General features: G+C 41.3%; 1 protein-coding gene and 1 non-coding gene across 2 annotated transcripts in view; both read left to right on the forward strand.

Moving 5' to 3' along the window:
* Positions 1 to 14,526, forward strand: part of LIN52 (lin-52 DREAM MuvB core complex component) — a 113,218-nt gene that overhangs the window by 57,828 nt on the left and 40,864 nt on the right. The window lies entirely within an intron of this gene.
* On the forward strand, positions 8,985 to 9,114 carry LOC126005320 (small Cajal body-specific RNA 20). Its single transcript, XR_007494457.1, has one exon. It is a non-coding gene; the product is annotated as a small Cajal body-specific RNA 20 (non-coding RNA).

Raw genomic sequence — 14,526 nt, forward strand, 5'->3', positions numbered from 1 at the left:
TTTCTCTATTGGAGGATGATTTGCCCTACTTTTGGTGACTAGATTCTCAGCCTCTCAACAGGATCAATATTAAGCCGGCCTTCTTTACCTCCTCGATCCATATTAAACCTGTCTTGGAAAGAGTCTGTTTATTGGATAATATAGCTACACCAGGGCTCTATGACAATATCTTTTGCTGCCTCATTAACTCTGTCGCTTTAGAACAAGATAAAAATGCCTTAAAGCCTCTTATCTGATGTCTGGTGTAACCTACTGAAAGGAGGAGTGCCATTAGTTGATGTTAGAAATCAAATGGCCCTCGCCAGCACAGGAAGTCCTGATTAAACCCGAAGCATCCCGGGGGGACTCTACAGCTGTCAGAGGGGAGGTAGCTGTCCCTCACCGAAAGGGAAATCTGGGCCAGAGGTCCCAGGGGGGCGGTGCTTCAGGACCCGGCACGTGGCTGCCCCAGCTGCTCTGCTTTGCCTAATGAATTGTTTTACAAGAGGAGGCCCGGTATTGTCATCACAAGCTGCCTTCCTCCGGGACTGCAGCAGTCCAAGTCATAAGTAATGGTAGTGATGGTAATTGAAATGTGATGGATCTCTTGGGATCCTTAGAGCCCTGGAGCTGGTTGGCACTTGTGGATTGTCTTGTCCTCCCGAGGCCCTCTTTGCAGTGTGCCTTATTTATATAGTTCCATCTCAGAATGCTATTCCTCTCCCCGCCACTCCAGAGGTTCATTGACAGAAGCAATGTTAAGAACTTTAGAGTGACTTTAAGTACAAAAGGAACAACTTTGACATTTTTCATGTAAATAAGCCATAACTTGTAAAGGCCCACCACACCTTAGTCTCTTGACAAACCACTACGAAATAACTCTTGTTAAGAAGAAGCTGGGACCGGAGTGGTAACGCAGTGGTATGGTACTTGCCTTGCATCCCGTATGGCCCCTCGAAACCTGCCAGGAGCAATTTCTGAGCATCAAGCCAGGAGTAATCCCTGAGCACTGCTGGGTGTGGTTCAAAAAAAAAATGTAAAAAAGTCTTACCCAAGCTTCCCAGCCTTAATCAATACTGACCATTTCCTTCCTTCTTCCCTCTCTTCCTCCTTCTATCCCTCCCTCCAGGGGATCAAACCAGGGCTGGCTTTGTGTAAGGCAAACACCCTACCACAATAGTATTCACTTTGGTCCCACCGCTAACAATTTCTCCATATATATTTTCAGACATTTTCTATGCATAATCAAGTTTATATATTTTAACACAGATGAAACCATATATAAACAGTTGTGTGTATATATTAACACATACAGATGAAACCATATTATACATACAACCTCATGACTTGGATTTTTGCCCCACAAAACCCGGAGCCTAGATATCTTTCCTAAGCCATATAAACAGATCTCTCATTTTCCTCATTTGTTGCTTGGAATATAATTGTGTTTGTTCCATTTCTGGACTCTGTTAGCTATTTTGAGTGAATATGGATTCTAACAATTGGATATTACTGATTTGTCTTTGGTGGTCCAGTCTGATTATTGCATGAAGGGATTGTCCTTCAGGAATGTTGTCTTTAGTTCCCATCCTGTTTTTTTTTTTTTTTTTTGGTTTTTTTTTTTTTTTTTTTTTTGGTTTTTGGGCCATACCCGGTAACGCTCAGGGGTTACTCCTGGCTATGTGCTCAGAAGTTGCTCCTGGCTTGGGGGACCATATGGGACACCGGGGGGATCGAACTGCGGTCCGTCCAAGGCTAGCGCAGGCAAGGCAGGCACCTTACCTTTAGCGCCACCGCCTGGCCCCCCCCCCCATCCTGTTTTTAATGGTAAAATTAGGGATAGGCTGGTGTGAATTTTGCGATAGGCTGGACATGTGTATTAATAGTCACCCTGCTATATTAGATAGTTAATCTATGCTTAGTTAAATGACAGCTCAGTGGGGCAATAGCCTTCCATAGATGTTATTCTATGGCAGAAGACTGGAGACTTCCTCTGAAGTTGACTGAGTGTTTTCTCCCTTAATTTTCTTTTTTTTTTTTTTTTTTTTTTTTTTTTTTTTTTTTTTTTTTTTGGTTTTTGGGCCACACCCGGTGATGCTCAGGGGTTACTCCTGGCTATGCGCTCAGAAGTTGCTCCTGGCTTGGGGGGACCATATGGGTCGCCGGGGGATCGAACCGCGGTTCGTCCAAGGCTAGCGCAGGTAAGGCAGGCACCTTACTTCTAGCGCCACCGCCCGGCCCCTTCTCCCTTAATTTTCTACTTCAGAAATTCCAAGAATCAGGTTATGAATTCATTAATAGACTTGGAAAATGATTTGTCAGCAGGTGGCAATGAGGATTTAGGTTTCTGTGTAACAGCTTGACTAACAAAGCAACTGTGTGCCTTATGAACTTTAGGGGGCTTTTTAGGAGTGGTGGTGTGATGAATGAAGCAAAGCAATTTTCCAAGAGCCTTTTCAGGTCAGTGAGGGAGAAATCAGTTGTCTTTTTAGGCAAACAAAAACCCAATTTTAGTGTACCTAAATTTAGGTATGCAAATTGAATGGTAGAAATTGTCATTGCCATAAAAAAATAGAACCATTGTGCTTATTTAATTCAAAAATTCTTTAAGATTCATTCTCTTGGGATCGGAGAAATAGCATGGAGGTAGGTTGTTTGCCTTGCATGTAGAAGGATGGTGGTTCAAATCCCAGCATCCCATATGGTCCCCTGAGCTTGCCAGGAGCAATTTCTGAGCGTAGAGCAGTGCTTCTCAAATATTCTCTGTCATGCTCCCCGAGGAAGAAGAAAACATTTTTCTCGCCTCCCCCACGCATCTGTAAATAGTATCTTTATTAAAAAAAAAAAACTTTAACCTGCAAAACAAAAAGATATAAGATAATTTGATCTGATTTTTTAATCAGAGGTGATATCTGGATTAATGGCTACAATGAGCACGTTTTGCAATGCATAGCTTTTCGAAGCGGGGTTTGAAGCAAGACACAGCAACTCTCAGCTCCAGAGACATAAACACAGGGCTTAGCTTGTTATGATAGTGTTTGCCGAGGTCAAACACACCCCCATTTATGGAGCCTCGCGCGCCCCCCCCCCCCTCCATGGATGGCACGCCCCACATTTGAGAAGCACTGACGTAGAGCCAGGAGTAACCCTTGAGCGCTGCTGGGTGTGGCCAAAAAGAAAAACAAAACAAGATTCATTCTCTCAATAGAATGCTTGTCTCGAATACAGGCAAGAGATGGGAGAGGAGGGAGATGAGGTCATTGGTGATGGGAAAATTGCAATGGTGAAGGGGGGTGCTTAAATAAAGTTTTTGTTTGTTTTTTGAGCCACACCCAGCAGCACTCAGGGATTACTCCTGGCTCCATGCTCAGAAATTGCTCCTGGTAGGCTTGGGGACCTTATAGGATACCAGGGATCAAACTCAGGCCTGTCCTGGGTCAGCCGCATGCTAGGCAAATGCCCTACCACCGTGCTATCACTTCGGCCCCAAATAAGGTATTATTAAAAAAATTCATTCTTTCAACCAAAATCCTGGTTTGCCAAAACATTGAAGAAATGTCATATTAATAAATTATAAATATGGCCAGATGTTTTGTTTGGAGTTTTCTGTTCTATGGTGTTTTTACCTCTCCTTAATGCTAGTGATTTGAATTGATGCATACTACCTAACTTAATGATCAAAGACTTGCGCCAGTGAAGTGACTCAGTAGTTAAAGCGTATAATTTGATTTTGTTTTGTTTTGTTTTTGTTTTGGGGCCATAACCAGCAGTACTTAGTGGTTATTCCTGAGCTCTGTGCTCAGAAATTGCTCCTGGCAGTCTCAGGGGACCATACGGGCTGCCAGGAATTGAACCCTGGTCCATCCCAGGTCACCGCATGGAAGCCAAACGCCCTACCGCTGTGCTATTGCTCTGGCCTGTGAAGCACATAATTTGGCGCATAAAGCCCTGAATTCAATATATCCAGCACTGTAAAAATAGTAAAATGATGATGATGATGATATTAATAGTCTATTATTAGTAGCAATTATTGTCTGTACCTGATTTACTTTTTGTAAATCAAGTCAGTAGATTCTTGGGAGCCATAGCTATACAAGAGATATTTGTTTCCTTCTCTTGCAATCAACCTTCCTCCTCTCTTTCTTCCCACATTTCCTCCCTTCCCTCTTCCCCTTTTCTTTTTTTGTAGTTTTTTTGTTTTCGTGTTATTTTGTTTTGAGGTCACACCCAGCAGCTTGCTGGATGCTCTGGGTGTGGCTCTGTGCTCAGAAATTGCTCCTGGCAGGCTCAGAGAACCATATGGCATGCTGGGAATTGAATCCAGGGTGGTTGCATGTAAGACAAACTTCCTACTAGCTGTGCTATCTCTTTGTTCCCTGTTTACATTTTCTTTTTTTGGTTTTTGGGTCACACCGGGCAGCGCTCAGGGGTTACTCCTGGCTCTACACTCAGAAATCGATTCTGGTAGGCTTGGGGGACCATATAGGATGCTGGGATTTGAACCACCATCCTTCTGCGTCTAAGGCAAACACCTTACCACTGTGCTATCTCTCTGGCCCTGTGTTTAAATTATTTTTAACTGTCAAATTATTTCAGTCAGTATCTCCTAGAAAGAATGAAATAAAAATATTCATCTCCTGGAATTTTCAACCTCTGAGCAGTAATCTTTCTTTATCTAATGTAGCATTAACATATTTAATTAAATATAAGGCTTGTGAAACCTGCCTATAAGCTAAGCATCTGGATCTGGCACTTCTCTGGTACATTAGTGAGCCAGTTGGTGCTTTCAGAAGACGTTCATGAGGAACGTTGTGAATATTCAAGTTTCCTTTTTGTTTGTTTGGTTTTGGTTTTGGTTTGGGGTCACACTTGGCTGCGCTCAGGAGTTACTCCTGGCTCTAGTCTCAGGAATCACTCGTGGCAGGCTCGGCGGGCACCATATGGATGCCAGGGATTGAACCTGGGTTGGCTGTGTGCAAGGCAAATGCTTTCCCTGCTGTGCTATCTCTCCTGCCTAATTCTCAGGTTTCTATAACTCATAGTTATTCGTTTTATCCTGTAGTGCAAATGGTGTGACTGAAACAAGTTTCCTTGAACTTTGGTTATAAATTATTTCATAATTGGAAGTAAATAGTAAAGTTGAAATAATTGGAAACAAAGTAATCCTCTCACTGATAAATATTATTCTACAATATATTTTAGAAGTATTACTTTGAAATTTATTCCTATCTTAAGACTTAGAATAGTGAGGTCAAATTGGTGGGGGGCAGGGTTCGGGATCACTCCAGTCATACTCGGGGGCTACTTTTTTTTTTTTTTTTTTTGGTGTTTGGGCCACAACTGTCGGTACTTAGGGGCTACTCCTGGCTATCTGCTCAGAAATAGCTCCTGGCAGGCACGGGGAACCTATGGGATGCCGGGATTTCAACCAAATACCTTAGGTCCTAGACCGGGTGCTCTCTGGCCCCAGGGGGCTGCTTCTTTCTTGGTGCTCCAGAGAGTGCTCTGCAAGGGGCTCCAGCACCCAAAAAACATGCTCTAGCACCTTGAGATATCTTCTTGATCCAATAATGTCAATTTTTTATATACTATTTGGGAAGATCTTGAGAGCTTGTTTGGAGGTTCTAGCAGGAGAGCGCAGCTACTCGTATACTCTCGACCGAAGAACGGTCCCCGTCTCTATTCCGGGGAGGCCATCCTCTTCGACTCAATTCGCAGCTTTGGGAGGGACGCACATGGAGTGGTGAGGGAGGAAGGGGACACCCGCCTAGCCAGCCAGATAAGCCAAATCAACCCTGGCGATCAATGGGGTGACATGTCGCAGCCAGATCGCCCTCACATCCAATTTGGGAAGATCTTGAATCAAACTGTACTATAGGAAAAATCATATTTCAATGTTAGCTGTGAAGAAAGAGGTAAGTGGTAGGACAGATAAGGACGATAAATGTGAAACAATTTTGGAAGAAGCAACAACTTTTTCTAAGGAAACTGTGAATGATAATTGTGTCTTGTTTTTGTTCTTGGCCCAAAATCAGTACAACTTTTATAACTTAAAAGCTTATTGAGCCTAATTGGTTCTAATGTCAATCAGCAATTTCTTTCTTTTTTTTGGTTTTTCGGGCCACACCCGTTTGATGCTCAGTGGTTACTCCTGGCTATGCACTCAGAAATTACCATATGGGACGCAGGGGGATAGAACCATGGTCCTTCCTTGGCTAGCGCTTGCAAGGCAGACACCTTACCTCTAGCGCCACCTTGCCGGCCCCAATCAGCAATTTCTTATGTTAGAATTTTGACTAAATTTGGGACCGGTGAGGTGGCGCTAGAGGTAAGGTGTCTGCCTTGCAAGTGCTAGCCAAGGAAGGACCGCGATTCAATCCCCCGGTGTCCCATATGCCCCCACCAAGCCAGGGTCAATTTCTGAGCGCTTAGCCAGGAGTAATCCCTGAGCATCAAACGGGTGTGGCCAAAAAAAAAAAAGAAAAGAAAAGAATTTTGACTTAATTTATGAGGAAAAAAGATCATTTAGTCTAATTTTTTAGTGTCTTCTTGGGCATTTTTTTTTTTGGTCAAATCTTACAGTTACACTTTTTGAATTCTTTCATATGTATTTTATGTATTTTCTACAAACCTTAGTCTTCGTCATGTCTAGCCAGTATTAATGGCTCTATTATTCATTATCAATGAAAATAGTCTCTTTAAAGCCATATATTTTGAGGCCAGGGAGATAGCATGGAGGTAAAGCATTTGCCTTGCATGCAGAAGGATGGTGGTTCAAATCCCAGCATCTCATATGGTCCCCTGAATCTGCCAGGAACGATTTCTGAGCATAGAGCCAGGAGTAACCACTGAGTGCTGCTGGGTGGGACCCAAAAAACAAAACAAATAAACAAACAAAAGCCATATACTTCTTTCTTCTATAAGACTTGCCAATAAGCAGCTACTAGTCATCTGATTCCTAGTAAGAGATTCCATAATATTTCTTTTTTTTTTTTGGGGGGGGGTTGGGTCACACTCTGTGATGGGTTACTCCTGGCTAAGCACTCAGAAATCGATCTTGGCTCGGGGACCATATGGGACGCTATGGATCAAACCAAGGTTTGTCCTGGATCACTCCGTTTTTGAGCTACATTCAGAAGCTACTCTTGGTTCAGTTTTCTGGGGAGCATGCACTCCCCAAAGTTAAACTCAGGGCTTGCCAAGCAAAGCATATACTCTTGCCCTTTAACTGTCTCCCTGACCCTCCACAATATTTCTTGTGCAATCAAGGGATGTACCGTTCCAAACTTGGTTGTTACGGAGTTTGAGATCTTTGTCCATGACATTTTGTAATGCCAGTAAAAGTTGGGTAAAATCTTGGTTTTGGTTTTTGAGTCACATCTGGTTCTCCACTCAGGAATTACTCATAATGGTGGTAGGGGAACCATATAGGACGCTGGAGATCAAGCAAGATAAATGTCCTGCCCACTTTCCTATCTCTCCAGCACCTGGACTTGTGTTTTGTGCTTCTGTTGAAAAGTCAGAAACATTAGTAGGCAGGAACATCATCTTGAGATTTAAAATGCAGCATTAAAGATGGCTATAGCCATTAAAGATGACCTTGCATGTTGTCCTTGATATGGTAAGCCTGAAATTTAAAGTTATGAGAAATTACATATTTCTGCACTTCTGACACTATATTTATAAAAGTAATATATCCACACACAACACACTCATTCAATTTCACACAAACAAATCATTGTCTTGTATCTAAGACTTTATTAGTCTATAAGTATTTGCAAAGGAGTTTCTTCTTTATACTGAGGTTTTCACATTAGTAGGGTAAACTTAAATTTTATATAAAGTCTGCACATGACTACAGAGATAATGAGTGACTCTGACATTAAGCTTTTGTTAATTTCTATGAAGATATGTGGCCGTTTTTTTAAATCCCCAACTCTACAACTGATACATGATAAACTATCAGCTATCTAATAGCTGCTTACCTTTCCTTTTTGTGATTTATCTAAAAGATATCTTCTTTTAGTATAAGTCAGCTTTATCTGTGTTAAGCAATTTCTTGTTAAGATTTATAACCCTTTCTTTTTTATGAACTCTGTAACTTCACATTTTCTTCCAAATCACATTGTGATCCCGAGTCCTGTTTCCATATCATCCTTACTGTCATTTCAGTTTTCACTAAAGTATTTTTCTCTATACTGATGAATGTTTTTGATTAAAAATAAAACTGGTACACTTGCTAAAGCATTCCTATACACTGTTGGATGTGTGATGGAACTACTCATGTCAGAGATTATAGCCATCTCTTAAGAAAAGCGCTTTTATCCTTTATTCCAAATGTGTGGGACAAAATTTCTCTCCAGTTCTTGTGAGATATTTTTAGTATGTTGGAGGATGCTGTTAGAGAATATCCCAGATACAATGGATCTAGGTGGTGGATGAACTACTAGGCTAACTATCTTGTTGACATCTGGTTCCTTCCTTACATATCAGATTAGTTCCCCAGCAAAACTACTAGTAAAGGCCTGTTATGTTGATTTTCATGCTTTTATAGTTGCAATCCCGCAGGTAATAAAAATTTGAATTCGGGGCCAGAAAGATAAAGCAAAAGACTGAGTGCAAGGGCTCCCAAGCACTGCCCTGAGTGACACTGAGCTCAGAGCTGAAAGTAATAGCTCCTCCACACTGCCAGATGTAGCCCCCAAATTAAAATGGGAAAAAAACAAAGGCACCTTGAATTCAGATACTAGTTAGCAATCAAGTTGCTTAGAAGAACTTATTTTCTTCTGTAATTATAAAGGAATTTAATTTGGGGGGCCAAGGTGATAGTACAGCTAATAAAGGGCTTGCACACAGTCAACCTCAGTTTGATCCCCGGCGTCCCATATGGTTTCCCTAGCCTGCCACAAATGGGTATTTCCTGAGCACAGAGCCAGGAGTAACCCCTGAGCACCTCTCGGTGTGCTCCCCAAAACAAAACATATAAAGGAGGAATTCAATTCTTGGGCCTCTCTCCCATGGAGCTGTGGAGGGAGCTTTTCTCCTCAGCTAGGATCAGAGGCCTAAACCAAGTTAGAGGTTCGTTGTCAGGGCTGCCATGAGCTAGGCAGCCTTGTTTTCCTGCCTCTGACATTTATAGTGGTCTGTGCCCCCATGACTAGCAGCAGTGGATATGGCATCTGGCTATCCTTGAAACCTGTTACACTCATCAACTGATCCTGGCCTAGGTTACCAGAAGTAATTTAACTCTGGCCTGCTCTAGAGATGAGATACTTGCATGCCCACCAAGTGATCACTTTCCCCAATGAATCTCCTTCTGCATAATGACTGACTCCTTGCTAGGATTGAAACCGTTATAGAAGCAGCTTCTGAGGTTCCTTTACTCAGGGCAGTTCCCCATCTGTCCTACTTGGATTAACTTGTGGCAGCCAAGGGCTGCCATGTCACCAGGGTAAGTGTTCCTTTCAGGATTGCAAGTGCTGGATGGTGAGAGCCATCATTTGTGAGTGCTGGAGAAGGAACTGCATGGACCACAGGGCAAGGAAGTCAGAGCTGACATTCCATACCCTACACAGTGCTAATGTAGCTAGTTTCTAAGCAGTTAGCTGCTGTGGATGCTGTGGATGCATCTCCATAGTGAGCTGTGCACTCCAGCTCAGGCATATGCTTCTAAAAATGTGTCTGTGTTAAAGTATCTTACTTTAACAGACAGAAATAAAGCTTTGAAAAGTTCTAGAAGCATTTTTTCTCTGAAATTTCTACGAACATATTATTTTATTTGAAAAGCAGTGACCACATTTTGTTAAACTCTAAACATTTTTAAAATTCTGTGTAATGTAACTAGTAGCATAGCATTCTATATGATATGATAGCCTTATTTTCTCTATAATATTTTATAACACTATTAGAATAAAGAGCTTTGCTATGAGATCCAGTAACTATTTTCTTTAATAATTCTAGGGATTGGAACAAACTAGTACAAGTAGGATGCTTCCTAGCATATGGCCAACCCAGTTTTGAAACCTTTTACCCCACCGTCACCACCACCACCACCCCCATCCAGCTGAACTGGAGTGTTTTCTGAACACAGAGCCAGGAACAAATCTTGAGCACCACGAGGTGTGGCCTAAAATTTAATAAATCTACCCGTAGGGGTTTTTTGGATTCTGGTTTTACTGTTCACTAGTGTATAAAATTAATGTTAAAATGGATTATTGGTGCCAGAGAGATGACTCAGGGGCCTGAGTGCATATTTTGTGGGAGACTGGCACCACATTGCCCCCTATGATACTTGACCCTACCAAGGATAAACATCCATTTTTTAGGATTTAGATACTATTTTTTTTTGTTTGTTTTTTTCGGGCCACACCCATTTGATGCTTGGGGTTACTCCTGGCTAAGCGCTCAGAAATTGCCCCTGGCTTGGGGGGACCATATGGGACGCCGGGGGATCAAACCGAGGTCCTGATCCTTGGCTAGCGCTTGCAAGGCAGACACCCTACCTCTAGTGCCACCTCGCCGGCCCCGTGGATTTAGGTATTATTATAATAAACATTTATTTATCACTTATTAGGACAAGCAGTGTGTTAAGCCCTTGATATTTAAAAAATGCATATATTCCAAAGGTGCATATTAATCTGAATAGTGGCAGCTTTGAGAATGCGAATGTATACAAAGAGTACAGTGCATGAGAGTATATATACTAAGTGCCACTTGAGCACCTGAGTCATTCAGAAATGAAAGATGAAAGTGAGCCAAAGGTGTCAGAGTGAAATCTTAGAAATAATGCCACTGAGCCCGGAGAGATAGCACAGCTGCGTTTGCCTTGCATGCCGATCCAGGACCAAAGGTATTTGGTTCAAATCCCGGCGTCCCGTATGGTCCCCCGTGCCTGCCACAGCCACCTCCAGGTATGGCCCAAAAACCAAAAAAAAAAAAAAAAAGAAAAAGAAAAAAAGAAAAGAAAAGAAAAGAAATAATGCTACTGGCAGATGGCCAGGTGGCTTCTCTATAAGTTTCTGTGTAATGTATAAAATTCTACCTAGTAGATATTATTTGATGAGTCTACATATTTTGTGTTTTCTCATATCCATATCCCTGCTACCAGCCCAGTTTGCTAGCACAGTGTGTCTGTTAATCTACATAGGGACCCGTAATTAAATAAGTAGGAAGTAGAGTAAACTACATCATATTTTGGCCACTGATCATGAAGAAGCCTCTTTAGTTTTATCTCATTAAGCTTTTAAGTAGTAACAAAGAGTAAGAAAGCCCCATCAAGCATCTATGGACAAGGAGGGATTTGGTCTGTATTTTGACAATGATTTTGATTAGTTCTGCTTTGAATATCAAATGGGTTTGCTACTCCTCAGAATCCCAAAGATCCTTAATTTAAAATGTATATATTAATCTCTTGTTTTAGTCTTCTATCTGTTAACTGTTAGCTTCTAAATGATATACAGTGTGATTTTTGAATTTGCATTAGACCTTGTTGAGGCACTGAAGCAAGTAGTTAACTGTTATAATTAATTCTTATTTAAATAAATAACAAGCCCTTTAAAAAGATTAGCCAGAACATTTTTTTTACCATTCACAACCATTCTGATATATATCAGTCCTGGCTTGGCAGATTTTGACCCAGGACTGTGCAATGTTTTATTACTCTGAGCTACATAAGGACACGTACTTGCAGCACTGCTTCTGTAGCAGATATTTTTATAACTCTACAAAATGATTAGACTGACGTAGAGCAATTCTCTAAATTCATAGGTATTAAAATATTCTGGCAGCTGTCTCCTTTTTGCCTTTAACTGGGGACATCATGATGAGATAAGACTGCATCGGGTCTGATCTGTACATGAATGAGCATAGGCCTACTATTTTCATGTTATTGGCAAGGGTTTTTGTCACTGCAAATAGGAGAAATCTTCAAAGAGGGACTTCCATTATAGCAATTCCAACTCAATTCCAGTAATATTCCTGGTTTTTCTTTTGGTTTTGTTTTGTTTTGTTTTGTTTTTTCAGAAACCTCTTTCCTTCAAAATATTCTGTTGTAATCAAATAAGGAAGTCTGGTATAAAAGTATCTCTCAGTTCTAACTAAAACAATAAATTTATGCACAGAATCTCATCAGGATTTTTTTTTTTTTAATTTTGGGGCCCTGCCGGGTAATGTTCAGGGATTACTCCTGACTGCTCAAGAATTACTCCTGGAGGTCTCAGGGTACCAAATGGGATGCTAGGGGTCAAACCTGAGCCAGCTGTGTGCTAATGACCTACCCACTGTACAATCACCTTCATCCAGTATCTTTATTCAGGAGTTTGAATTAATGATTAGGATTAAGAGTTAGAACCTTGGTTGGAGAAACATGCTGATGAGGCTGAAGAGGTAGCTGACAGGCTGGCATGCATGTTTCACATGTATGATACTTGGGTACAATACCTTGGCACCATGCGATCCCCTGAGCACCACCAGGGGACTACCTTGAATACCACTGATGTGACTCAAAAACCTACAGATAAATTAGTTTTAGGATATAATGACAAGGATATGATGACAAATGACTCCTGGACTCTAGATCATAATCCTCCAGAGAGACCAAGTATATGGGAAGGTTATGATTTCAGCAGTTTTTCTGACCTTGTTTCTCCTAAGAACTCCCTACCATCTTCCAAGTCACATAGTGGAAAAATTAGCTCTTTGCTAAGATATATGAATGCAGATGTTAAATAGTTATTAATACAACTTTTTTTTTTTTTTTTTTTTAGGAAAATCTATCAACTTTTGGCAGTGCTTAGGGCTTATTCCTGGCTCCATGCTCAACCACTCAAGGGACCATTTGTGGTTCTGAGGATTGAACCTGGGTTGGCCATATGCAAGCAAGTGCTCTTCCCACTCTAGCCCATAATAAAACATTTATGGAGGGCCAGAGCAATAGCACAGCGGTAGGGCATTTACCTTGCATATTGCCAGCCTAGGACCAACCCAGGTTCAAACTCCAGCACCCTATATGGTCCCCTGAGCCTGCTAGAAGCGATTTCTGAGCACAGAGCCAGGCATAACCCCTGAACACTGCTGGGTATGACCCTAAGACCCAAAAAATATTTTTGGAAAGAAAATTAGACTCTATTATACATATACTCAATCATACATATACTCACATATATATAAAACTGATCATATATATATATATATATATATATATATATATATATATATAGCCCATTACCCAATCATTTTGGATTTAGATACATTCTACAGAGAGAAATGCAAGAAGTTGTATACCAAAAGATGCATACAGAAAGTTTCATAATAGGCCCAAAGTAGGAGTCTAGGATGGGAGAATGAGTATCTAGATTATATGTCCATATATCAGGATATTGTATAGTAAAGAAAATAAACAACTGTTGCTGCACACAACATAAATAAGTTTCAGGAAATAATCTTGAGTGAATAAAATTACCTAGAATAGAAAATGCAATTTTACTTTAAAGTTCAAAAACAAAACTAATCTGTGGTGATACAAGTCAAAATAATGGTTGATTGGGATGGTTGATTGAAGCTGTAGTGATTGTTTGGGAGAGACAGGAAAAGGATAGCTTCTGGGATTCTGATAATGGTTCTCTGAATATTAAAAAAATTGGGGGGGGCAGTCACACCACCGGTGCTCAGGGGTTACTCCTGGCTCTGCACTCAGGATCATTTGTGGCAATGTGGCAATGCTCTGGGATGCCGAGGGTTGAACCCACATCAGTCATGTTCAAAGGTAAGCACCTGCTGTTGGGTAGGACCAGAGAGTGTTCAACTGGCTGAGCACATGCTTTCCATGAGGGCAGCCCAGGTTCAACCCCCTGTACCACATGTTCTTCCCAACACTGCCAGCTGTGACCCTTGAACACTGACACAGGAATAGCCCCTCTGAGTAGCACTAGTATGGCCAGTTTGTTAACAGGGAGTCATTAAATGAGGGAATCGAATGAATAGTAATGAATGTGATTCAGTAGATGGCAGTATTCCCTTTGAAGTTTTTAGTTGAAATGTGGCTACCTACACATTTTTTCAGGACTGATTAAAGGGTCATATGTTGAGACAAAAAGGCCTGGGGAATATTAAAAATGTTTTTATTCAAAATATTTTTATTCATTGTTTTGTATTTTACTTTTGTATGAACCAGTAAGATTGGCTCCATTGGAACCAAGGAAATAACTGGATGAAAGGACTGGAGTAAATGTTTTGCATTTGAGGCTTTGGGGATTCTTCTCAAATATTACATGGTCTCTTCTGGGAGAGACAATCCCCCATTCCTAATCCCCCCTGAAGAACCAGAGAAGCCCCAAGCACTGCTATGTATGACCTAGAAAACAAACAAACAAACAAAAAGATTGAGAGTCCACAAATCCAAAACACTTTTTTTTTTTTTTTTTTTTTTTTTGGTTTTTGGGCCACACCCAGCGTTGCTCAGGGGTTACTCCTGGCTGTCTGCTCAGAAATAGCTCCTGGCAGGCACGGGGGACCATATGGGACACCGGGATTCGAACCAACCACCTTTGG

This window comes from Suncus etruscus, chromosome 3, assembly GCF_024139225.1.
Source record: "Suncus etruscus isolate mSunEtr1 chromosome 3, mSunEtr1.pri.cur, whole genome shotgun sequence".
Classification (NCBI taxonomy): domain Eukaryota; kingdom Metazoa; phylum Chordata; class Mammalia; order Eulipotyphla; family Soricidae; genus Suncus; species Suncus etruscus.